Here is a 26,587-nt window from a genome sequence, read left to right as displayed (position 1 = left end):
AAAAGATTACAAGGATCTACATATAACCTCCTCCCTGGGGAATGGACAACAGAAAAATGGGTGAAGGGAGAAGTTGTAAAGTGTAACATATGATAAAATAATAATAATTTATAAACTATCAAGGGTTCATGGGGGGAGCGGGGAGGGAAGGGAAAAATGAGAAGCTGATACCAAGTGCTCAAGTAGAAAGCAAATGGTTTGAGAATGATAAGGGAAACAAATGTACAAAAGTGCTTGACACAATGGATTTTTGTTTGGATTTTGATAAGAGTTGTATGAGCCCTCAATAAAATGGGTTAAAAAAAGATTTACAGCCTTAGAGACCCAAAAGGGTTATCTCGTGACAGTAAGTGAGTTTGAGTTACTATCCTGGTAAAGAGTATCACTATGCCTACAGCTTATTGAAAGTTAGTAACCTGAGCATTGTTTTTGACTCTTCATATTTAATCAACTACCAGATCCTATTGATTAACTCCTAAATCTTTCATATAGAGATTTCATATAAAATATAGAGATATTCTCTTTTCTGCCCTTACTGATACTAGTTTAGTGCAGGTTTTCATAGTATTGAAATAACTTTCTAAATGACCTTTCTGAGTCCCACTTTAATCTGCTGCTCAGTATAACTTTTCTAGATAAAATTCAAATAACTGAACCATTTGAAACAGGACATCATGGAGCAAGACTCTAGGAAATAAATAGATTAAATAGCATGATTTAGCATTTATGAAAACTTGAAGTGGTGAAAATACTTAAAAGTACTAAAATCATTTTTCCCTTATTCTGTTCACATAAGTGCCTCTTAATCCATGTGCAAGAATTCCACAGGAACCCAATGAAATGTTCTGGAATTACCATTCTTCTCAAGGTTATCCATAGTTTGTTATGATCCACACAGTGGAATGCCATGGTGTAATCAATAAAATACAAGTTAACATCTTTCTCGTGTTCTCTGCTTTCAGTCAAGATCTATTTGACATCAGTATTGATATCACTTATTCCACATCCTCTTCTGAATTAATCCTGAACCTCTTGATGCTCCCTGTCAATGTACTACTACAACTGTTGTTTGATGATCTTCAGCAAAATTTTACTTGCATGTGATATGAATTATATTGTTCTATAATCACAGTACTCTGTTGGGTTATCTTTCTTTAGAATAGGTACAAATATAAATCTCTTCCAGTGTGTTGGTCAAACAGTTGTTTTCCAAATTTCCTGGAATAAATGGATGAAAGCTTCCAGTGCTTCATCAGCTTGTTGAAACATTTCCATTGGGATTCCATCAATTCCTGGTTCCATGCTTGTGACTAATGCTTTCAGTACACCATTGGTTCTTGCTTACTCTTGTGGAATGTCCAATCCCTGCATCATTTAACATTTTGACAATAGAATCTCTTAGTATTGCAACTCAAGGCTTGAATTTTGTCTTGATATCTTTCAGTTTAAGGTACATGTATAAGAAACTAATAGAGTTTAGGGAACTTCTGGCAAAGTGATGAACTAGACAGATACACTAAATAGACCCTGTACAACACTGACACCAAAGCCCTATGGAAACAGATAAAATTATAATCCTGGAACCCTGAGCTTCAGATGAAGCTGAACAGTAGTGGCCAAATAGGAGACAGACTTGTGAATTCTCAGCTAGTCTTACAAGATGTGGCCATCTTAGACATTCATAAGAATAATTCATTCCAAACAGCAGCCTGCTACACCAGAAGCTTAGGAAAGGTAAGGATCATTCTGTATTCCCTTTACTTTCCTGGTAACCATGACCAGCTCTGTGTTAAGTTGGGTTCTCTAAAGAAGAAAAACCAGTGATTCCTGTATGTGTATGCTTATCAAGAAATGGCTCACACAGTTGTAGAGATTGGTTAGTCCATCTCTTTCAAGTCTATAGGTCAAGGGTAAGCTCAAGACTTCTCTGACTTAAATAGCTGCAGAAACTGACAAACAGGAAACAGCATGGCAGTAGGAGGGTCACAGACTAGTATATGCAAAGGTAGTGAATATGAGGTCAGCCAAGTGAATGAAAGGTTGGTTGGCAATCTGCTGATGGCTCTTGGGATCAGCAGGCGACACAACAGGATGTTGGTGAACGGGATGCAGATCCTAATCTAGCAGGAGTCTAGGGGGCCAGACAGAAATCAGGTCTTCTCGGGGTCTCTCTTTTATACAAAGGAGGTATCATCAGGCTGTAACCTGTTTAATAGATAGAGCTCCACCTCTTTCTTCACCCAGGTATGTCTAGTTGACATAAACTCTAACCAACACAAGTCCCCAAACTGATTCACCCAGGAACCAGTGACAATGCTGCACAGCACCTGCTTTGCCTGATGCCAAATCCCTATTCTCTTGGATAGGATTTAGGGTGCATCAAGCCTATGTCTGGAGGCAAACGAATTCTCTTCTTTTATTTGTTATACTTTTGTTCTTTGCTTTCAATTTTTCAATGATTTTTTGTATTTTTATTTTATTCCTTCCCTTATTTCTTTCACCATATTTTAATTTTCAAGACCAATCCTTTTACAAATTGTATGATCAATTGAATTTGTACAAAAGGGGGGAAAAATACAGAAAAATCAACTTACATTAATTGCTGAAGAAAATTCGAAATGCTTTGTCTCTCTTCCTGAATTTATCACACTGTTGTCTACTAATAGTTTTGACTGGTATAAGTCAGGAGATCTCATTTAAAAAATAGCAAATACTGTCCACTCCCCAAGGCCTCACATGTCAGGGATATAAGCTGTGTGCACCGGGTATCCACTTACTTACTCCTCACAACAGTCAGCAGGGAGGCAGAAGCTGTCATCACCCACACCTTACACATGTGGAGAGTGGGGCTCAAATAGATTGGGTTATGTACCCGAGATCAAACAACAAAGGAAATCCTATCATTTACGCATTTGTAGGCAATTAAGCCCTTGGCTTTGCCTCTATTGCCTTTCCATTTCCTAGTCTTCTGAGCATTTTCACATCCATTAGGAATCTATAGAGGTGGTGAATCCCATAGCACTTAGTGTATCTGGTAATAACACAGGTGGATAACTTCCTAACTAAAAAGGAGAACGCTACAAAAATCAGAATGCTCCTTAGAGGCAAGGATGGTGAAACTTTGGACATGTTGTCAGGAGAGACCAGTTCCTTGAGAACATCATGCTTGGTAGAGAGGCAATGAAAAAGAGGAAGACCCTGGACAATCCACCCTTGATGGATTGACACAGTGGCTGCAATAATGGACTTGAACATAAGCACAATTATGAGGATGACGCAGGACCAGGCAGCATTTCATTCTGTTGTACCTAGGGTCGCTATTAATTGGAACTGACTCGATGACACCTTCCCTGACAGCTATTCCACGTTGAACTTAATTTCTATCTGGAGTACTGATCAGCTTTTCCCACACAGTGGTTACTTCTTTAAGACAGGAGTAATTTCTTCATAATCCAGCTTTAAGCACTTGTTCAGCAAATCATTTTCAGAGGCTTGAAGCTGCTACCTTCTCCATCCTGAGGAGTAGTAACTGCCCCCAAAGCCTTCTACCATAGCTCTCAAAGCTCGCAAGATGTCCTTTTCTTTCCCTCTGGGGCAGGTCCGAAGGGCCCATCGTTACAGACTGGCCCTTCTTCCTAAGAGAGATTGAGGGGGATGTTTTCCCAGGTGTGAATAATCATCCTATCTTCGCAAACCTTGAGGGGGGGGCTCACTCAGAGGAAGAGCTGCTGCTGTCATGAATGCCTTCTCGTCTTCACAGGGGTTCCATTGGCATTAGCTGGGTAGTTTGCTTTGGGTTCAAAATCCTTTAACTCATGAAGCATATCTGTACTCACTGAGTGATTGATACATCATAAATTTCCTTTGCAAGATCACTGGGGATGCCTCAGCATGATTTGGAGGGTGACTCGTGATATTGGCTCACTGTCAGAAGTCCTGCTGGGGTAAGAGCTAAGCAGACTTAGAGAGGTGGCTCTCTGTGTCACTGTACATGTCATGTAAGGAGCAGAGGAGCTTGAAAGAGCTCTCCAGCATGAGCAAGAACGCTTTCTCACACGCTGCTATCTCATATTTTCTTTACTATTCTCTTTTCTACTCTATCCTTAGTTTTACAAATTCTATTATTTACTTCTATTTACACTTTTATCTTCTTCCTTGTTTTTCTTTTCATTTCCTTCTTTTTTAATTTCTTCATTTTAGTTATTAAATTCTTTTTTCTTGGTGCTATTTAACTGTTTATTTATAATAGCATATCTTAATTAATTCCTTTTAGTTGTTTTTGCACTCACTCGCATGCATGCCCTCTCTCTCCCAAACTGATGGAAGAAAGCAATAGTGCCCACACATGGCCATGCCTCATCCATACCTCCTACAGCCACACTTCCTATGCCACTGAACCACCAGATCTTGGACAGGTAGCTAAGAAAACTAGTGAAAACTGAACTCAACTATGCTATATGAACAACGAAGTTCTGTGCACACACTAACATTCACTATTACACCCATAAAGAGACAGGTGGTGAGTAGCTAAAGTTTCTATGCAATTAGCATAGAACAATGCATGAAACCTAAACATACCCATAACAAAAGAAAAATAAGCTAGGTCTTTTTAAAACTTCCAACAAAAAATGTCTAAGAGCATATGGCTTCACTGGGGAATTCTACCAAACATACCAAACATTCAGAGAAAAGCTGACACCAATACTATACAATCTATTCCAGAATATGGAAAAGAAAAACAAACTCACAAACTCATTTTATGAAGCATAACTCTGATACCAAAACTGAGCAAAGGCATTATCAATATAGAAAACTACATACCAATATCCTTTATGAACATCAATGCAAAATTTCTCAGCCAGATTCTGGCCAATAAAATGTAGCAATATATATAAAAAATGCAACAAGACCAGGTGTAATTCAAACCAAGTATGTAAGGATGGTTCAACATTTTAAAACAATCAGTTTAATCCCTCTTACAAACAAAAATGAAAATCACATGATCATATGAATCAAGGCAGAAATGTCATTTGATAATACCAATTTCTGATAAAAGTCCTCTACAAAATAGGATAATGGAATTTGGTAAAATCTGTATATGAAAAACGAATGTCCAACATCTCCTTCATCAGAGAAAAATTGAAAGCATTCCACTTGCTAATGAAAACCAGAGAAGGATGTCCCCTATAACCATTTTTATTCACATTGTGCTGAAAATCTTAGAACTCTTAGACAACAAAAAGAAATCAAAGGAATACAAAATCAGCAAAGAAGTGAAACTCTTACTGCTTGCAAAGATTTTATATGTGAAAAACCCCAAAAGTTCAACAATAAAACTGTTGTAGCACAGTAAAAAAGTAACTTACAAAAAATCAATCATATTCCTGTACATAAAGGATGAGAGCTCTGAAAAGGAAATTAAGAAAACAATGCAATTTATAATAGCCACACAAAATACTAAATATTTAGGAGTAAACTTAGCCAGAGAAACAAAAGACTTGTACAAAGAAAACTACAGAACAATACGATAAGAAACCAGAGACCTACATAAATGGGAGAATATTTCATATTCATGGATAGGAGGACTAACATTGTGTGGTAGTTAGATAATCGTTGTCAAGTTGAGACTTAAAAATGAAGAAGTAGTTTAGCCAGTCAATAAAGTCGCAGCTTAATGACCTAATTTGGAGCCACTAAAGAGATAAATAGCTTGCTGGAGTCAGGACACGCACTCACTCCCTGCAAGACTTTTCTGCAGACAAGAAACATAGAGCTACATTATAGCCCTGGATCTGAAGGAGCCACGTGGAGAATCCTGCCAGCACTGAGATGTTTCCACTGCCACTGGATCCACAAGAATTTCCACACACTGGCCCGTGATCTTCCTGCATTCCACGTCATTGCATGTGTTGTATGAGTCTGAAGATGATTTTATATATTGGTATTGGACATATGGGCTAATACTGGACTTATGGACTTGATCTAAACTGACCTGGAATGTTTTCTCAAAATTCAATTGCTCTTATATATACAGCTTTCATACACATGAGTGTCTATGAATTTGTTTCTCTAGTCTACCCAGACTAACACACATTGTGAAAGTGGAAATACTGCTCAAAGCAATACAATGCAATTCCAATCCAGAACCCAACTTCGTTCTCCAGAGAAATGTAAAAATTAATTACTAACTGCAGTAAAATGTGGGGAGGGGGCATATCTGACCTCCTCTGGCTTCCCTATTGCCAAAAGATGAGGGTCAGACTTGCCTCCATGCTCTACCCTTTACCTACTCTAACACTAGGTGTTCCTCCAATGACACTCTACTTTTATGCTGGAGTTTATAGTTCATTACAATGGCCACACAGAATTCACAAACAATGCTCATATGTATGAAGATTTATTAGGAAAGGTTACCACAATATAAGTAAACAGGACGGATCAGTCATTGACAAATGAAATACCTCTCCTAAGTCAGGAAGCAAGTCTGGTCCTCAGTCTCTCTGCCACATGATCCCTTGATCTCTGCCTTCATGGACAAGGAAGACCACCTGCCTCACAGTTCTATAGTTCCAGTGCTTCTCCACTTGTTCCATCCCTTAGCCTTAGTCTCTATATCACAGCCTCTGGTGTCTCTGGTCCCAGGTCCACCACTTCAGTCAGAGATCTGTAATGTGCTATTCTAGTGGTTTTGAGGTTTCTGTATCTGACATGGATATACACCCCGAGGATTAGCTTTGATAGAGGAATCTTTCTTTCTTTTTTTAGCAGACTATACCCCCAATGAAACAAAGGATGTGACTTGGTTAACACTTTCTACTAATGTCAGGAATTAAATCCATGTTAATCCTGCCTATAACTACAGCAGAGAATTCCCTCCAAAAATGGATTATAGCTAAAAGCTTAGAATACAGAATTACAATGCATCATATAAGGAATTATGGCTAGAGAGCCATATTAATTGAAAACAACTAACTATATATATATATAGAGAAGAGACTAGGGTAAGCAAAGAAGTTCTTAAGGAGAAGAATAAAATGGAAGCCTTTCATTTCCAGACCTGAAAAGTTATTACACAGACACAGGAGTTAAAACAGTCTGGTGGAGACAACAGAAGAAGCTGGTTCTTTATGTACTCAGCATAGCCATAGCTCATGAGCCCAAGAAGCATCTTAAGCATCAATGCATTAGATGCTGGGAAAACTCACTGGTGTGTTTGCTCCCCATTCATCACTGGACTCAACAAATTGATAGAATGTCTCCCACTTGCCATTTTTTTCTAAGAAATAGACTTAAGTATACTTTTACAGGAGATGAATTTTAAGAAATTGCATGCAGTGGTGTATTAAGAATGATGGCAAGGTCGGAACTGGTATAACATACCCTGCTGATTTTATGGATGTTATCAGCATTGACAAGACCGGAGAGAATTTCCAACTGATCTATGACATCAAAGGTCACTTTGCTGTTCATCATATTACACCTGAGGAGGCAAAGTACAAGTTGTGCAAAGTAAGAACAGTCTTTGTAAATTTGTACAACTACTGTAGAAAATATTAGGGCTCTACCTCAAACAACTGGAAATAGACATTCCATATGATACAGCAACACTTCTGCTGAGTATATACCCAAAAGAAGTATGAATCATAGAATAAGCAGACATAAGCACCCTCATGTTCATCTAAGCACTGTTCACAATATCATGAAAATGGAAACAAATATCCATTAGAATAATTTATCATGAAACTTTGGTACAAATATACAATGAAAATTACGAATATTATCTCAATAAAAGTACTACAGTAAAGAAACAAGACTTAACCAATGATTACCATGGATGAAAGAGGAAGAGCTTTTGCCTATAGGGTATTGAATTTATGTTAATACTGGTGGAATAATTTGAAAAAACATATCGATAATGGTTGTACAACACAAAGAGTATAATCAATGGAACTAAATTATACATGTAGAAGTTTTTTAATTAGATAATGTTTTGTTGTATATATTTTTGTCACAATTTAAAAAATAATTACATGAATAACAGTGAGAGCAAGAGAAGAAAATGTTCTAAAATTGGGCTAAGGATTGTACAACTCTTCTTGATATGATTAAGTTATTGAATTGTATGACATGGGGAAGAAGTGCCAATGAAACTGTTAAAAAAGAAAAGGAAACTGTGCATTGCTGAAAAACATGAAATCCTTCAAGGCATGGATGGACCTGGAAAACATGATTCTGAGTGAAATTAGTCAATCACAAAAAAAACAAAAAACAAATATTGCATGAGACCACTGCTATCAAGGAAGAAAAAAACAAGACAAGGACTTTTATACCAAAGAGAACAAAGATGAATCAATGGACTAGACTGCTGACAGATTAACTTGAGTAAAAGGAAGTCCAAAAGAGGGAGGAGAGAACTCGAAGTTGGGGACATAGGGTAAGATATTAGTAGGGAAAGGAGGTTGGTAAGTTGTGGAGGGAGGCCAGATGCTCAGACATCCTCCCAGAGCATGATCAGTTGCCAGACTATATGGCAGGCCCCACTCCCTGCTGTTAAAGACAATGGATGCCTGCAGACATCTATTTGGTTCCAGAAGGTGGGGTTTACACCCTACTGATAATGGTTTCTATGGATATCTAGGGAATAGGTCAAAGTTAAGCCACCATCCTAAACCTAGGATCTGCCCATCTTGTCAAATGTATAACCCCAATCCCTCCCCTTCCTATTGCGTGTATGTCCCTAGACCACTCCCTTCTCATTACTGTATTACCCATAGGACAGGCCCTTCCAGTGACGTATGTCCTCACCTGTAATTAGGTGCTTGCTCATCCCCAGAGAATATAAAAGGCCTGGGCTAGCATTAAATCTCGCTCTCTCTCTCCCTCCACGTGGACCATCGAGTGGGGCAGAGGTGAGCATGCTACCATGAATCTTGTATGACTCCATTTATTCCAATACTTCTATCTCTCATGCTTTCTATAACTTTACTATGATCTTTACTTATTATTGCTGTACAATTGCGCATACTTGACCCTTAATGATGTGTTAGGGGCTGGCTTCCCCTGACAGTAGTTTAAACTGTTGAATACAAAATTGATTATCTGAAATGTAAAACCTCTACCTAATTCACAATAAAATGTTATATAAAAACTAAATAAAATAAGATTGTCAAATATTTTAAGATGAAAAGGCAAAGGAGGATATTTGAAACTATGGAAGTCCAAATTAGTGAGTTTGAAGACAAATATCTCAATACTAATCTACTTTAACTGACATTGAGTCAAATGTGACTTGCAGTAAGCATGTTGGGAAGAGTGGAACTGCTGCATTGGTTTTGAGGCTGTAAATTTTAATGTGACCAGAAAGCCTCATCTTTTTCCTATGCAGCATCTGGTAGGTGTAAAATTCTGATCTTTTGACTGGCAGTCCAATAAGTAACACATTATGCCACTAGGGCACAAATCTGCCAGAGCAACAATTTTTTAAATTTATTTTTAACATTTTATTAGGGGCTCATACAACTCTTATCACAGTCTATACATATACATACATCAATTGTATAAAGCACATCTGTACATTCTTTGCCCTAATCATTTTCTTTTTTTCTCTCCTCTTTTCCTTTTTTACATTCTATTAGGGGCTCACACAACTCCCATCACAATCCACACATATCCATACATCAATTGTATAAAGCACATCCATACATTCCCTGCCCCAATCATTCTCAAAGCATTTGCTCTCCACCCAAGCCCTCTGAATCAGGTCCTCTCTTTCTTTTTCCCCTCCCTCCCCACTCCCCCCTCCTTTATGTGCCCTTGGTAATTTATACATCTTTATTTTGTCATACCTTGCCCTATCCGGAGTCTCCCTTCCCCCCCCCCTTCTCCACCAACCCTCTCCCAGGGAGAAGGTCACATGTGGATCCTTGTAATCCGTTCCCCAGTTCCAACCCACTCACCCTCCATTCTCTCAGCATCGCCCCTCACACCCTTGGTCCTGAAGGTATCATCCACCCTGGATTCCCTGTGCCTCCAGCCCTCATATGTACCAGTGTACAACCTCTGCCCTATCCAGCCCTGCAAGGTAGAATTCGGATCATGGTAGAGCAACAATTTTTTTAAAAGAAAAATATATTAAGAAAGCTTAGACGTTGGCTACCTGGTGGGACTTGATTAAGGGCAATGTGACTGAGAGGAATTTCTGAAACCCAAATGAAGGTCAAACATCATAGTGGGACAAGAGGAAAGTAAAATGAAATAGAGGAAAGAAATAGGAGGTAAAGTACATTTATAGAGGTTTAAACACAGGCATGCACATATGTAAATATGCTTATATATAACAATAGAGAAATAGATATATGTACGTATAATTATATGTTAAGTATTAAGGTAGCAGACAGACATTGGGCCTTTACTCAAGTACTCCCTCAAGGCAAGAATTCTTGGTTCTAATAACCCGGCATTCCGTGATGTCTCCTTCCCTGACATAGTCACTGAAGAAAAAAATGGGTGCATAAGCAAATGTGAAGAAAGCTAATGGTGCCCAGCTATCAACCAATATAGTATTTGGGATCTTAAAGCCTTGAAGATAAACAAGTAGCCATCTAGCTGAGAAGCAACAAAGCCCACACGGAAGAAGCCCACTAGCCTGTCATCATGAGGTGTCGATGGGATCAAGTATCAGGCATCAAAGACCCAAACAAAGAACAAAATATATCTAGGTGAACGAGAGGGAACATGGAGTGGAGACACAAAGTGCATCTGTAGACAATGGGACATCCCCTTACAGAAGGGTCACAAGTAAGAGACGAGCCAGTCAGGGTGCATTATAGCACTGATGAAACCCACAACTTTCCTCTAGTTTTTTAATGTTTCCTTCCCCCCATTAGCATGACCCCAATTCTACTTTACAAATCCGGCTAGACCAGAGCATGTACACTGGTACAGATAAGAGCTCGCAACACAGGGAATCCAGGACAGATAAAACCCCTAGGACCAATAATGAGAGTACTGATATCAGGAGTGGAAGGGGAAGGTGTGGGGAGAAAAGAGAACTGATCACAGTGATCAACATCAACATATAACCCCCTCTCAGGAGGACAAAAAACAGAAAAGTGCGTGAAAGGAGACAGCAGTTGGTGTAAGAAATAAAAATAATAATAATTTATTAATGATCAAGGGTTCATGAGGGAAGGAGCGGGGGGAATTAGCTGATACGACGGGCTCAAGTAGAAAGAAAATATTATGAAAATGATGATGTCAACATGTGTACAATTGTGCCTGACACGGTGGATGTATGCATGGATCATTATAAGAGCTGTAAGAGCCCCCAATAAAATGATTTTTAAAAGAAAGCCTAGGGCAAAAAAATGAGACACCATGAAAAGAAGTAACTCATATATGATGAGAATTCCAAAACAGGAAAAAACAACAAAAAACACAGAGAATATTGTTTAAGGGTTGTTAAAAGAAAATTTTCATTACATTACTAAACACAAGAAGATATGCATTCAAGAAACTGACCATACCCCAAACAACAGAGACACACAAATAAATTCATAATCAAGCATTCAAAAATCAAAACAAGGAAAGAATCCTGTGAGCAACTTGAGAATAGCTAAGGTACCTACAAAAGACAATCAATAGTACAAAGCTCTGTTTTCTCAGCAGAAACTCTGCAGATAAGATGGCAATGGAATAACATATATAATTCTGGAAAGAAAATTGCCAACCAGCAAAATTTTCCTTCAAGTATGACAGTGAAATTGGGGCATTTCCCAGATGAGCAAACATTGAATTTGTTAAAAAAATTTAAACTTAAGTTCACAATAAATACTAAGAAGAGCACTTTAAATAGAGAACGCACCATTGTAGACTACAATCTGTGATTGAAATACATGGCAAAAACACCTAGAACTCAATTCAGCTATCATTCACTCATTGCCATCAAGTCAATGCCAACTCATAGTGACTGTAGTTCAGAATAGAACTGCCCTGTGACTTTCTGAGTAGAAGACCTCATCTTTTTTTTTAATCTTTTTATTGTGGCTCATAAGGCTCTTATCACAATCTATACATACATCAATTGAGCAAAGCACCCTTATACATTCGTTGCACTCGTCACTCTCATAATTCACCTTCCACTTGGGTTCCTGGAATCAGCTCGGTTTCCCTTTTTTCCCCCCATCCCCCTCCCTCCCCGATCCCACCCCTGGTCCCTTGATAGTTTATAAATAATTATTATATCTTATCTTACACTCCTCGGCGTCTCCCCTCACCTGCCTCCTCCTTGCCCATCTCCCTGAGAGAAGGTTACACATAGATCTCCGAGATCAGTTCTCCCTTTCTACATGCCCTTCCCTCCTGGTGTCGCCACTCCCACCGCTGGTGTTGAGGGGTTCGTCTGTCCTAGATTCCCTGTGCCTCCAGATCCCCACTGCAACGCTGTACATCCTCTGGTATAACCAGGTCCGCAAGGCAAGGTAGAATTGGGGTCATGATGATTGGGAAGGGATGAAGCGTTCAGGAACTAGAGGAAGGTTTTGAGTTTCATTGTTGCTACACTGAACCCTGAGTGGCCCATCTCCTCCTCACTACCCCTCTGGAAGGGGTGTCCAGCTGTCTACAGGTGGGCATTGGGTCCCCATCATGCACGCCCCCTCTTTCACGGTGATGTGATTCTCACCACCACCCCACCTTTGTTGTTGGAGACCTGGTCTCCTCTGTCCTTCATGGTCACCTATGTTGGTGTGCTGCTTCCGTGTGGGCTCAGTTGCTTCTGGGCTAGATGGCCGCTTGTTTGCTTTCAAGCCTTTAAGTCCCCAGACGCTATATCTCTCAGTAGCCAGGCACCATCAGCCTTCTTCACCACACTTGCTTATGCACACTTTCGTCTTCAGCAATTATGTGAGGAAGGTGATCACACAATGATTGTTTTTGTTCCTTTGTATCTGCTACATGGTCCATTCAACACCTTGTATTCGATTAGGCCGTGTGCTTCTTCTCTGTGGGCTTTGTTGCTTCTGAGCTAGATGGCCGCTTATTTGCCTTCAAGCCTTTAAGACCCCAGACGCTATATCTTTTTCTGATAGCCGGGCACCATCAGCTTTCTTCACCACATTTGCTTACACACACGGCTGTCTTCAGTGATCATGTCAGGAAGATGGGTATCCTGCAATGGCTGTTTAGCAGGGCGAGGTGCTATTGTATTGGGGGATTATGCATGAGGAGACCCAATGTCCATCTGCTACCCTACTACTGAGAAGACCTCATCTTTTTTCCCTCGGAGAAGTTGGTGCTTTTGATCTGCAGACCTAGCGGATAACTGCGCAATGGATAATGAGCATGTCACCAGGGCTCTTCAACTCATGAAATAAAACAAACCTACTATACCAAAAACATAGAACCAGAGTTATCCATTGGTGATGAAGACAATTATGATGTAAATCAAGGAAATTGTGTAGTAAAAGACTTTTTAAAACAGAAAGGAAATAAGAATATTTCATGGTATAACAAACTATTTTCAACTTGGGAAGAAATTATTAAAATTCAAGATAACTTCAAAGAAAAAATTAAAATCTCAAAATGTTTTTACAAAACAAGAAATCATAAAGATGTAGTAAACACTAAAACGGTATTGAAGAAATGACAAGAAAATAAATTGTGTCACAAAATAAATTGTGTCAGCATAGAAAATTATGTGGAAGAAAGGATCCAATAGCACCACAAGCTTGCACACAGTAAAATAACAGCTATTAATAATTGTATATAATATAAATGGATTAAATAGCCAGGCAGGGAACTAAGAAATAGTACAATGGAGAAGAAAACATAACCCAATAATATACTGTTTACAACAGACAAAACTTAGACACAAAGACAAAAATAGACTGAAAACCAACGACTTGGGAGGGAATATCCAGTTAATGATAATCAAGAAAGAATAGGAGTGACAATTTTCACTTGCAATAAAGTATACTTTAAGGCAAAACCCAGCAGAAGAAACAAAAATATCATAATTCAAAGATCATTTGACTGAGAGAACATAACCATGCACTTTTCTATGCATCCACTGAAAGAGCCTCAAAATATCTTATTCAGGTTCTGACAAGATTGAAGTGGAACTAGAAAAGTATACAATGATTATAGAAGTTCATACACCTGTTTCAACGAAATACAAAAGAATTGCCGAGTGATGCAGCAAACATACAGAACTAAACACAATTTAAAAAAACTCGCTTCATATACTTCATTAAATAACAACACAATATACATTCTTTTCCAGTACTCTTAGAACATTCTACAGAATAGACTATATATTATAGGCCACAAAACCTGCCTAAATAAATTTTAAAATATCAAAATGTTTCAAAGCATCTTCTCAAATCACAATGCTGTAACTTTATAAACCAGCATTAAGAAGGACAAGGGGGTATGAAGGTTTGAAATCAAATACATAGAAATTGAATAATGCCCTGAGTAATAGAAGAAAACTTTAAAATCCATGAGTCGAATGAGCATTAAAACACAACATACCAAAACCTTTGTTAACAGCAAAAGCAAGGTTCAAAAATGTATAATATAGCAATAATCACACACATAAAAAAGAAGAAAGAACAAAATCAACAACAAAAACACAAGATCATGTGATGGGGAAAAGCAGGAATTTCTATTCTTATAAAGAATATCGTTTTTCTTCCGTTTCCACTGTGTTGATTGAACCTACCTCAGTGGACTCATCTTGTACTTGTCCTTTTGTGCTTCGCTAACTTCACTTATCATAATTTCCTCCAATTCTCCCCATGAGACAACGTGCTTCATGTGCTCATCACTGTGTTTTAGGCATATGTAGTACTCCATTGTGTGTATGTGCCAGAGTTTGCTAATCCACTCATCTTTAAAAGGTCAAATGAATAAGAGGACATAACCATTTCATCTATTGATGAAAATTTAGGTTGTTTCCAGATCTTTGCAATTGTAAATTGTGCCACAATAAACATTGAAGTGCAGATGACTGGTCATAGTCTATTTCTTACTTCTTCTGGGTATATGCCCAATAAGGAGACTGCTGGGTCATAAGGTATCTCAATTTCCATTTGCCTTAGATACCATCAGATGGCTTTCCATGGTAGATGTTTGTATCTACAAGACCACGAGCAGTTGATGGGAGTTCCTATCTCACCATATTCCTTCCAACATTTGTTTCACTCTGATTTTTTGAACTGTGCTCTCCTCTTGGGTGTTAGGTGGTATCTTGTAGTTGTTTTAGTTTTGCATTTCTCTGATGACTAATGGTCATGAACATTTTCTCATATGTTTATTGGTCTTTTGGGTTTCCTCCCTGGTGAAACATCAGTTAAGGTCCTTTGCCCACCTCCTCAAAGGGCTCTCTCTTTTTCTCTTGTTGCAGACTATTAGGGTATTGCATATAAAAACAATTTATACATTATAAAGAGTTCATGGGGTGAACTGATACCAAGGACTCGAGTAGAAAGAAAATGTTTTGGAAATATAGATGGGGACATATGTGCAAATGTACTCAACACAATGGATGGATGTATGGATTGTGATAAGAGCTGTAAGAGCCCCCAATAAAATGAATTATTACATTTTTAAAGAAGAAAAAAAGAAAGAATGTAGTTTCAAAAACCCGTAGGAATGGTTCCACCTTGCCCTATAGGCTCACTATGAGTCGGCCTTGACCTAATGGCAGTGAGTTTGGTGTTTTGGTTAGAGTCAAATTAGTCAATCACAAAGGACAAATAGTATATCAGATCACTATTATTAAAAGTTTAGGGTACTGGAGCCAGATGAAAATCTAATAGGGACTCCATGGATACCAGCACAAAGGGGACAAGGAGAGGGGTGTCCTACACTTTGAAACTTCAAGATTCTCAACACAAAGATAAGTAGACACTATTTATTAGTATTAAAATAACAGAGCAGCAACATCTGCCTATAGCCTCCCCTTTGTCACTTTGGCCCTAGGCACTAGGGGCTGAGCCCAGATTCACAAATTCCTGACAAAAATTCCCAGACCAAGAGCTAGCTTTGGTGGCAGAGTGGTTGAGCTTCAAGGACATAGCTCTAGGGAACCAGTGTGGAGCTGATAAAAGAACCAATAAGCTTGGCTCTTGGCCCAAGCAAAGGGACTTCTAGTCAGATACCCTTACAGCCCTAACTCCCTAATAAAACAAATAACATAACCATGTGAGGCTAACTCTTTAGGGCAGCTTGGAGTGGGTATAAGTATTTAACAGACAAGTTATTGACTAATGTCAGGGAAAGCTGCAGTCCCACTCAGCAAAACTAATCACTTTTACCAGGGATGTAGCTCTGTAGGGCTCCCCATATTAAGACACACAAAAAAAGCCCCCAAAGCACAAACATTAATAGGCTTAAAAAAAGAAAAAGAAAACATCTTTTTGGTAGCATGTAACACACACCTGGCCCATTAACAAGGCATTACATAACAAAACAATCGTGGGAAGGAGTTTGGGCATGACTCAAAGCTTCAGAGGCCAGAAGCTGCTCCCAACTCACACACATAGTTATTCACCAACTCTCACTTGACTCCAGCTCCTGTTCAGCACCCAATGTGACTCATAAGCAATCTGCCCTCTCAGTAGGCTATTGCTTCATTCCTCCCTCATAGGCCACTTATGTAGGTGGCAGGTGTAGGACTCATTCTCTCACCCTCACTTGGTCACCTCCATCATCCTCATCCCCTCTGACCTGATTCACCAGAGGTCTATTCCCTTAAGAGAATTAACTTAAATCATAAGAATAAAGGATACTCAGTCATATGGGACACCAACATCATCCCCCGAGGCTTAATTTCAACCCTACTCTGACATCCTATAGATTACAAGGTAATAAAACATCATACTATGAGACACTCTCCATAACTGCTTAAAAGTTCGCTGTTCTCAACAGTCCTGACTTCCCCACAGGACAAGGTCTAGATCCTAGATGTTCTCTTCAACTTTGTGGTCTCCCTCATAACAGTTAATCTAACACACACCCCAAAAGATATTACATCCCTCACAAACCCAAAGTGCTATGGGGACAACACTGGAGACACAATGCAGCAATTGTGCCCAATCTGAACCCACCACACTAAGGCAAAACCCTAAGGCATGCAACAGAGAAGCAAGTGGAGCAAAGCAATAATGTTCCTGGGAATACCAAAAATAGACATTGGGACTGTGGCATGATACCCCAGCAGTCTCAACTGGAAAACTCTCCTAAAGGACAACAAACATAACTGGAACTACTCACAGTTTTTTTGGTTCCTGATGCTGTTTTCTTTTCATTTGTTTTCTTCTTTTGCCTTATCTTGTTTTTCTGCTTATTATTGTCTCTGCATGTCTATCTAACTAAGATAGGCGGGATAAAAAAAATCTGGTGGAAAAAAACAACAGGGCTGATGATTGTGGGTGGGACACGGAGATGGGGAGGCAGGAGAAAGGAAGAGTGACAAGTGAACAACAGGGTTATCAAATCAATAGCAAGAAGGGCATAGGATGCCTGGTGGGGCTTGATCAAGTGCAATGTAGCTGAGAGGAATTACTGAAACCCAAATGAAGGCCCAACATGATAGTGGGACAAGAGGAAAAGTAAAAGGAAATAAAGGAAAGAATTAGGAGGCAAAGGACATTTATAGGGGTCTAACTACAGGCATACACATTTCAAAATATATTTTTATATAACGATTGGGAAATATATCTATGCACATATATTTATGTTAAGTGTTAAGGTAGCAGTCGGATATTGGGCCTCTACTCAAGTACTCCCTCAAGGCAACAACACTTTGTTCTAATAACCCGGTATTCCATGATGCTCACCTTCCAGACACTGTTGCTGAAGACCAAATGGGTGCATAAGCAAATGTGGTGAAGAAAGCTGATGGTGCCCGACTAGAATGATATAGTGTTTGGGGTCTTAAAGCCTTGAAGATAAACAAGTGACAATGTAGCTTAAAAGCAACAAAGCCCACATGGAAGAAGCACACCAGCCTGTGTGATCATGAAGTGTCATTGGGATCAGGTAAAAGGCATCAAAGACCTAGAACAAAAAAATCATACCAATGTTAATGAGGGGGAGAATGGAGTGGAGACCCAAAGTCCATCTGTAGACAACTGGACATCCCCTTATAAAAGGGTCACAAGGAACAGATGATCAGGATGCAGCATATCACTGATGAAACATACACATTTCCTCCAGTTCTTTAATGCTTCCTTTACCCCCACTCTCATGACCCCAATTCTACCTTACAAATCCAGTTAGACCAGAGCTTACCTACTGGTACAGATAAGAGCTGGAAACACAGGATTTCCAGGACAGATAACACCCTCAAGACCAACAATGAGAGTGGCAATACCAGCAGGGGGAGGGGATGGTGGTGAGAAACAGGGAACCAATCACAATGATCTACATATAACCCCTTCCCAGGGGGACATACAACAGAAAACGGGTGAAGGGAGACAGGGGTCATGTAAGACATGGGAAATTTTAAAAATATATTTTCAAGGATTTATAAGGAAGGGAGGTTGAGGGAGTGGGAAAATGAGCTGATACCAAGGGCTCAGGTAGAAAGAAAATGTTTTGAAAATGTGTTTGACACAATGGATGGATATATGGATTGTGATAAGAGCTATACATGCTCCTAATAAAACGACTTTTAAAAAGGACAAGGGATAAAAACCACATGATCATATCAATAGAAGCAGAAAAGACATTTGAAAATATTCAACACCCATTTTTGATCAAAACCTCAACAATATAGGAATCGAAAGAAAATTACTCAACATAATAAAAGCCATATATGAAAACAAATAGCATCACAATCAATGGGGAAAACTAAAACACTTCCATTGAAAATAGGGACCAGATAAAGATATTCCCTATTACCACATAGTCAACATCATGGAAGTTTTAGCTGCAGGCATTGGACAACAAAGAGAAATCAGGGGAATACAAATAGAGAAGAAATGAAACTCTTGTAATTTGAAAATTATATGATTCTATATAGAGAAAACACAAAAAGTCTACTGGAAACAATCCAGGGATTCATCAAGGGGACAGAATACAAAATTAATAACCAGAAATCAATTGGATTCCTGTATATGAGTGAAGAAAGCTATGACAAAAAACATTACAAAAATAATACCATTTAAATTAACATACAACCACTCACTATCATGACCTCAGTGCCGCCTCCCACTCTAGACTAGATGGGAGCATGTACAGAGGTATAGGCAAGAGATAAAACTCACAATACATGGAACCCAGGAACAGGAATGGGAATAGAGATACCAAAAGGGTCGGGGGAAGCTGAGAGAGGTGGGGAGGGAGGGGGCACCGATCGCAATGAATGGAGGGCACATAACCACACACCCCCAGCCAGGGGGAAGAACAACAGAAACCAGAGGGGAAGGGGCCCAGCGGTCGCTGTGAGATTTTAAAATAATTAACAATCTACAATCTATCAGGGGACCATGAGGGTTGGTTGGGTAGGGAGGGGAAAAAAAAGAGGAGCTGATCCCAAGGGCTCAATGGAAAATAAATATCTAGAAAATAATGCTGGAAGATATATACAAATATGTTGGACACAATTGATGTCTGGTTTGTAACAAGAATTGTGAGAGCCCCCAATAGAATGATTTTTTAAATCATGTACTAAGGATAAAATATGACTTTAATATCTCAAAAAAAATTAATTAACACAAAAAAGTAAATACTTTGGAATAAAACTAATGAAAGAAGCAAAAGACCTATACAGAGAAAAGTATATAGCATCACTATAAAAAGTAAACAAAAAAGGCAAATGGAAGAATATCCCATGCTCATGGACAAGTATACTAAATGTTGTGCAGAAGTCATTCCTACCTAATACCATCTACAGATACAATGCAATCCCAATTGAAATCCCAAATACATTCTTTAAAGAAATGGAAAAACTAATTACCAATTTCATATGGGTAATCAAAAGACCCAGGATAAAGAATTTCTTAGAAGGAAGACCCAATTAGGAGGCCTAAAATCCTACTACATAGCTGAAATAATCAAAACAGTCTGGTATTGGAACAACAAGATTTATATAGACCAATGGATCAGAACAGAAAACCAAGCCATAAATGTATCAGCCTACAGGCAACTAATCTTGTACAAAGGACCAAGATATATCCAATGAGGCAAAGACAACCTCTTCAACAAATGATGTTGGGCAAACTGTGTTTCCATATGCAGAAGAATGATACAAAATTCATATCCCTCCTCATGCACAAAACTGAATTCAACAGTGATTAAGGAACTAAAGGTAAAATCTCAACTCTATCAAGATCAACAATGAGAAATCTGGGACAAATTCACTATTTCAGGGCATGCATAGACTACCAAGTATAATGAACGAGGCACACACAGTAGAAAACAAGAAATATGACTGGGACAGGATGAAATTACAACACTATGCACATCAAAATATTTCATCAGGAGATTAAAATGTGAGCCCACAGATTGGGAATTTTTTTTGACAAAGGTCTAATTACAAAATTATACAGAACTCTCAAACATGTCAAATGACACAATTAAGAAGTGGGGGAAAGATATGAACAACAGTTCACCAAACCTGAAGTAGAAATAGCTAATAAACACAAGTAAAATTTTTTTCATGAAAACTAGCTAATGAGACACCAGCTTACACCGATAATGCTAGCCCCATTTAAAAAAAAAACACAAAAAAAGCAACGAATGCTGGAGAAAATGTGGAAAGATTGCAACTTTTATACATTGTTGGTGTATCCATACAATCACAATGGAAAATGATATGTCAGTATTTAAAGCAATTGGAATTGGAATCCCATATGATCCAGCAATGCTTCTATTAGGCATATACTCAAAAATGAGGAACAACACAAGTGGATGTATGCTCTTCCATGTTTTGCTAGCACATGCCTCAATAGTAAGAAACTAGAAGCAACCCAAATGCCCCCAAATTGAGGAATAGATAAAGAAACTATGGACATACACAAAATGGAATACTATGCATCCCTAAAGAAACAGTGATGAAAGCTTGAAACACCTCATGATAGGGAAGAACCTGGAAACCTTTATGCTGAGTGAAGTTGGTGAATCACAAAAGGACAAATATTGCATGCGTGGATTACTCTAAAGAGAAACACCAATTAAACAAATCTTAGAGACTAATTCCCAAACAAAAGGGTAGACAAGCTACCTACCCCTTACGAGCACTTAATAAGAATCGCCTTGAAAAAGGAGACCTCGCATTGGCTGGCGTCACTCCTTTAAGAAAGGGGGAAAGGGAGAAGACCATCCATTTGATGCTATACAATGTTAAGACAAGGCTATGATAAATCAACAGCCCCTCCAAAGGAGTGAGAGAACCTTACTGGAAAATCAAGTTAAGACCAGAAGAGGGGAGTAATTACATTTTAGGGGAGGCACTGATATTTCTGTTGGTGGGAATGGTGGGTAAATGGGAAGGAGCAGCCTTACATCAGGAAGAGATGCTAAATAACAACTTTAGGGAATGTAAGGGAGGAATAAACCTGATTTTATGTTCCTAGCTAAAGAGTTCAAATATGTTTCTACTCAACCCTTTGTGAACCATGCCATGGCCTAAGCACTAGGATGACCTTAGACACTGGCCTTACAGGCAACATAGCAGTCACACCAGAAGAAACTCAACGTGGAAACCCACTTAATGAACTGGGACCTACCTCAAAATTACCTTTACCCTTGGATTTAGGATAAAAGATCAAATACTCTGATCAGAGAAGAAGCAAAGGATGGCTACCCCAACACTGTGTAAATATCATTCATTGAACCTTAGGTGGGAACTCTGTCTTTGAGGGTGCCCAATGAAAGAAGATCCAGAACCACCATATATTTAGTACCTCGATGCTTCCCTTGCATTAATATGACAGGTTTTAATCTCATAAGCAAGGATCTGAACTTGTAAGAAATAATATAGGAAATTTTCCCCTAGCACCAACCCCCACACTCCATGTAAGTAGTGCTCAAACAATTCAAAAACATCTACTCGTGTATTGCAGCTCACAGTTGGACAATACTCACATAAAGTCCTCATATCATCAGTATCTTAAATTCTATGTCATGGGAAAAATCATTAATGTTATCAAAGCAATCGCCTTATAACCCAGGGAGATGATTGACTATGTTTTTCTTTTTTGTTTCTTTGGCTTTTTGTTTTTCTACCTTTTGTGAGTTTTTGTTTTTGTCATAGTGTGACCGCCAAAGTAAACCAGACTTGTTCATAATCCATGAACAAGCAGATTACTCTGGGCTTCCACTGATTTCTAGTCCCAATGCAAGAAAAATTAATTCCTATAACATGGCCCTGCTTGATACTAGTCTTCACAAAGAGATCACTTAAGATAAGGGTGCTAAAGCCATATCCGGGAAAGAAAGCAGATAGTACCCAGCTATCAATTAGAGAAATATCTGGGGTCTTGAAAGTTTATATTCAAACAAGCAGTTGTCTTAGTGTGATATTTAAGGTTTATTGTGCCAACCTGGCCAATAAATACATGTGGGATTAATTGAAGGATGGGGAGATAAGTGGATTGATAAGCCTCACCTTTCTAGTTCTCTTGTCTCTTGCTCTCTGATAGTTGGATCCATGTGTGGCTGCCTTAGCTAGTTATCTGCCTCAGCTGGGAAGGATAGCTTCCTGTGAGACATCCCTGAGCAGAAGCCATATGGACTTACCCTGATGCAGCCCTGGGTGCTGGATAAGTCACGTGGAGACCCCTGCCAGTGCTGAGATTCTTACCGCCACTGGATTCAAAGATTTTCTACTCACTGACCTATGATCCTCCTGCATTTGGTGTCATTGTATGTGTTTTGTGAGTTTGAGGAGGACTTTGTAGATATGTGTTGGACATATGGGGGAAGTCGGACTTATGGGGCTTGGACTGGATGAGGTTGGGATGCTTTCTTAATGTACACTTAACATTTATATAAAGCTCTGTTTTATACACATATGAGTTTCTGTGGATTTGTTTCTCTAGTCTACCTAGACTAACACACTTAGTGGGACATCAACTAAGTTCATATCAAAGAAGCATACCAGTCTGTGGATCAAAACACAATGGTAATAAAATTCAGATATGATGTAGTTAAATGTATCAGAGCTTGAATTTTGAACACCCAATTTTTAGAAGGCTGTGGAGGACAGTGAGAGCTCCAAAGCCATCTTCAGAATATCTAGTCAGATCAAACCTTTTGCATATCCCCTCTACTCACAGGCGAGTGACTTGAACAGCTTAACTATCAGAGAGATTATTGTAAACTTGATTATGGTGGGTTGAGTCATGGTATAATATGATATTTGTTCATTTGACCTCCCTCTTAACCCAACCTTAATTTGCTCTAGGGGTCAAATATATATTGCTTATACTATGACAGAAATCCTTCTCCAGATTTTTGAATTTTGTAGGGGGTCTTTTCTTTCTTACTCTTTATTTTTATCTTTATATTGTTATTCTTTTCTTTCTGTTTTGTTTTTCATTATTTCTATTGGGTTTGCTAGTTTCTGAATTACAGAAGTAGTGGTTGCATAGAGACAATAACTCATGCAATGATTTATTGGAGAAGTGGGGTGGAGTGGGGCGTGGGATGGGTGAGGGGATTTAGGGGAGCAAACAATGAATGCAGGAGGAGAGAGGGAGCATTAGAACTGATTGTGATTATATATCTTTTAAAAGGCTATTTAACTATGGAAGTGTGTGATATTTCTTTCTTTTTTTTTAACAATTTATTGGGGCTGATACAATTCTTATCACAGTTCATACATATACATACATCAATTGTATAAAGCACATCTGTACAGTCTTTGCCCTAATCATTTTTTTCTCTTTTCTTCTTTTACATTTTATTAGGGACTCCAACAACTCTTACCACAATCCATACATATACATACATCAATTGTATAAAGCACACCCATACATTCCCTGTCCCAATCATTCTCAAGGCATTTGCTCTCCACTTAAGCCCCTTGCATCAGGTCCTCTTTTTCCCCCCCTCCCTCCCTTTTCCCCCCTCCCTCATATGCCCTTGGTAATTTATACCTCGTTATTTTGTCATATCTTGCCCTATTCGGGGTCTCCCTTCCCCCCTTCTCTGCTGTCCCTCTCCCAGGGAAGAGGTCACATGTGGCTCCTTGTAATCAGTTCCCCCTTTCCAACCCACTCATCCTCCACTCTCCCAGCATCGTCCCTCACGCCCTTGGTTCTGGAGGTATCATCCACCCTGGATTCCCTGTATCTCCAACCCTCATATGTACCAGTGTACAGCCTCTGTCCTATCCAGCCCTGCAAGGTAGAATTCGGATCATGGTAGCTGGGGGGAGGAAGCATCCAGGATCTGGGGGAAAGCTGTGTTCTTCATCGATACTACCTCACACCCTAATTAACCCATCTCCTCTCCTAAGCCCCTCTATGAGGGGATCTCCATTGGCCGACACTTGGGCCTTGGATCTCCACTCTGCGGAAGTGTGTGATATTTCAAGAAAACTACTTAAAAAGTAAACTTGACCAATTGATACCATGGGCAAAAGAGGAAGAGTTTTTGCTCAGGGGAAATTAAATTGATGGTAATGGTGGTGGAATCATTTGGGAAAAGATACCAATAATGGTTGTACAACAGGAAGTGTATAATCCGTGGCACTGAATTAGAGTTATAGAAGTTGTTGGATTGGAGAATTTTTTGTTGTGTATTTTTGTCACAATTAAAAAAATAATTACACCCATAAAAAGAATAAGAACCACATGATCATATCAATAAATAAAGAAAAGGAATTTGACTATATCCAAACATATGTATGATTAAAAATATGCAACAAAATCATAGTATAAAGGAAATTACTCAACACAATAAAAGCCATATATGAAAAACCAATGCCTAGTATCCTGATGAGGAAAAACCAAAAGCATTTTCCCTGAAACCAGGAAACAGAAAAGAATGCCACTTATCACCACTTTTATTCAACATTGTGCTGAAAATCTTATCCAGAATCAATAGACAAAAATAAATATAAGGCATAGAAATGGGCAACGAAGAGGTGTAATGCTCACTATTTGCATATGATGATTTATTATGTAAAAAATCCCTAAGAATAGACAAAGTTTGTGGGAAACAGTAAAAAATTCAGGCAATGTGACATGATATAAGCAGAAATCAACCTCATTACTGCATACCAGGAAAGAGAACTCTGAAAGACATTAATAAAATAATACCATTTAGAGAAGATTAAATAATTAGGACTAAACTTAACAGAGAAACAAAAGACCTGTACACAAAAAACTACAGAACACTATTACAAGAAACCATCACCTCACTAAAATTCATTGCTTGGGTAAAATGATTGAAGCCTACCAGCCTGGAAAGTTCTTCATTGGTGAGCGCAATACAAAAATAAACAAGAACGCCCTCTTCTGGCAGTATTTGGAAAATATGGTCACATCGTGGAAGTTCTCCTGATGACAGAAACACAAACCCGAAGGGTTTACCCTTGTCCCCTTTGCATGCAGCTTGAGATCTGAATGCAAAATCCTTAGACTGAAAAGTCATCAAAGGAGTAAAAACTACCCGACCAACATTTGAAAGTAGACATGGATTCCAACCACTTCCAAGAAACAGAGGCCCCTGAGAAAGGTCTTAGAGGTAGAAAAGCAGGCAGTGGAGGAGCCAGGTGACCCCCTTCACATGGGAAGCATATGGATGAAAGTGGCTGTTCCATCATTCTTAGCATAAGTCCTTCCAGAGAACCACTTCTAGCAAAAAGAGGAACTCCACCACAAAGTGGAAGATCGCCTCCTAAAAGATCAGCTCCTTCAGCACCAGTGTGCAGCTGCAGTGGAATGGGAGGGAGAACCCTTGTATCATGTGGAAAAGACAGTTATGGAGGTCCAAAATGAAAGGATCACTGTATTCCCATAGAGATGCTTACTTGTATTCAAGAGATGATGGATATTCTACTAAAGACAGTTATTCAAGCAGAGATTACCCAAGTTCTCGTGATATAAGAGATTATACATATTGTGATTATGATCATTTTAATTCATGTGATGGCTATCCATCCAGAGACTATTGTGATTGAGATGTCTGTGGTAATAATCATGACTATTTAGACCATCCAAGTGAAGGCTCCTAGAGAGATTCCTATAAGAGCTATGGTAACTCAGGCAGTGCTCCAACTGCATGAGGGTCTTCTGCCATCCTACGGCAGAAGGAGTTACTATGATTATTAAAGCAGCTCACAGATGGATACAGTGGAAGCCGAGACAGTTACTCAAACAGTAGAAGTAATCTCTACTCGACTGGTCATTATCAGGTTGACAGACAAGAAAAAGGGTTTCCCCCTTTTTTGGAGAGGGGCATCTTCCTCAATGTGATTCCATCAGTTCAACCTGTGGAGCACCAAGAAGTGGTTGTGGAGGTGGCCGTAGCGAAATGCAATCTGATAGAGGAGGAGACAAAGCAGATACTAAATGCAAATAAAACTTTGGACAAAAATCTCTGTTCAAAGAAACAATTAAAAAATTAG

At 38.9% G+C, this 26,587-nt stretch overlaps 1 pseudogene; it reads left to right on the top strand.

Annotated features, from left to right (window-relative positions):
- The first annotated feature begins 1,596 nt into the window (after positions 1 to 1,596).
- On the top strand, positions 1,597 to 26,587 carry LOC142433424 (RNA-binding motif protein, X chromosome-like; annotated as a pseudogene).

The sequence above is a fragment of the Tenrec ecaudatus genome, chromosome X (genome assembly GCF_050624435.1).
Source record: "Tenrec ecaudatus isolate mTenEca1 chromosome X, mTenEca1.hap1, whole genome shotgun sequence".
Taxonomy (NCBI): Eukaryota; Metazoa; Chordata; class Mammalia; order Afrosoricida; family Tenrecidae; genus Tenrec; species Tenrec ecaudatus.
The sequence above is the reverse complement of the archived record's forward strand: the minus strand, read 5'-3'. Positions and strand labels throughout refer to the sequence as shown.